This window comes from Sinocyclocheilus grahami, unplaced genomic scaffold (genome assembly GCF_001515645.1).
Source record: "Sinocyclocheilus grahami isolate Dianchi unplaced genomic scaffold, SAMN03320097.WGS_v1.1 scaffold295.1, whole genome shotgun sequence".
NCBI lineage: Eukaryota > Metazoa > Chordata > Actinopteri > Cypriniformes > Cyprinidae > Sinocyclocheilus > Sinocyclocheilus grahami.
The window spans coordinates 1,524,622-1,526,100 of NW_015505474.1; the positions used below are offsets into that span (position 1 = coordinate 1,524,622).

The 1,479-nt window shown below is 36.0% G+C and overlaps 1 protein-coding gene across 3 annotated transcripts in view; it reads right to left on the minus strand.

Moving 5' to 3' along the window:
• The window catches only part of LOC107600993 (protein phosphatase 1 regulatory subunit 29-like), a 115,305-nt gene that overhangs the window by 58,524 nt on the left and 55,302 nt on the right, over positions 1 to 1,479 (minus strand). Inside the window, exon 2 of one of the 3 annotated variants that reach the window (XM_016292998.1) lies at positions 894 to 1,118. The exons of 1 other annotated variant lie outside the window; for it this stretch is intronic. The gene's annotated coding sequence lies outside the window, so the exon portion shown is untranslated. Of the gene's footprint in view, positions 1 to 893; positions 1,125 to 1,479 lie in introns of those variants that run through there. One more of the 3 variants, XM_016292999.1, reaches the window with a different exon arrangement.

The following is a 1,479-nucleotide window of genomic DNA, read 5'->3' on the forward strand; positions in this document are numbered from 1 at the left end:
CCTATCCAAGCAAATTGCATGATATTTATAACATTAGTTTTTTTTTAAAAAGGCTTTTATTCGTGATAGAGATGGAACACTCTACTAAATTACCCAAAATAAAATTACCTTCTAATTATTTCTTAGAAACTATTGATCAAAACAGTACATAGGCAGATAGACGGGCTCAACATTTTTCATTTTTGTGTGTGTGTGTGCACGTATTCGGCTGTTCGGGAAGTTGCCATGACAGAAACAGTGACATTCCAGTTAAAGTTTGAAGGGAGTAAAGCCTATGTTTATGCTATTAAGAAAGTGTAGGCTAATCTGGCCAAATAATATATTTTTTTTAATAAATAAATGTTCATTTAAAAGCACCTTACGATCAGCGTATTATTTTACCGTTACCCCCTTACGGCTCCGATGAGGTTTTGTTTCCGTCCTCCATGCGGTGCCAACTCATGCCAGGAGCGAAGCAACTGGATTCACAAGACCACAAGATTTGCCTGTCCAGCTGTGTTTTGGGTTTTTCCTTGATTTTTTACAAAAAAATTCTGTTAATATTTAACTTAAAAAGATACTGAATATTCGCAACAGTGCTATGGTCCACTTATCCGTGGGCTGTAGTTTACAATGGTGTCCAATATAATTAATAACTGCTAAATCATTAAAATACAAGCCTCTTTGCAAAAGCTAATTATCTAAGCAGATTTGTGTAATACAAAGCTCAGACTAAACTGATTCAGCACTATTTGCAACTACATGCAGAATGATATGCAGAGCTGTAGATGCTACACACAGGAACATCACAAGATTAACTTTTGCACTATTATAATTAAATCTGGTGTTTAGGAGCAATAGCATCTATTCACTTTATATTTACAAGAGGTTTGTGGTATTTAAAAAGTTCTTACCTTTTCACTCTAATAAATCAGCATTCAAGGTGTAATTTGAACTCCCCTCTGTATATAGGATATTTTGGATGGTTCCGGAGGCTTCTTGTTTCAGTAAGACTCTGCTGCCACTTTTCAGATCCAAAGGTCAATTATGCCACAGTAACAGCTTTGTGTATTTAGATCTTCACAACCAACCAGAGAAGACCCTGCGTTCAAAACACCCAAATCTTCTGTGAAAGTCCACTGGGGAAAGATATAGGGGGAAAAAATTTGAATTTTATTAGATTTCAACAAACAGACTGAACGAATATTCCAGGCGATCCCAATTTATCATGCACACACAGACATGCTTCATTCCACGGCCTGAAGATTTGTCAACAGCAATCTTTTATCCTTAGCATATAAGCAATGATTTTTCCAGAGTACAAAGCACACACAATCACGTCTGCCAGTAAACATGAAAAGATTTGAAATTTAGACGGCAGATGAAAACGAGAGATGCTTTCATCTGAATGAATACTTGATAAGTAGCAGTAACAAAAGAGTAAAGAGCCAGATTAAATTTTCTGTGGCAAAACCGGCCTGTTCATATCAACAAATGGAA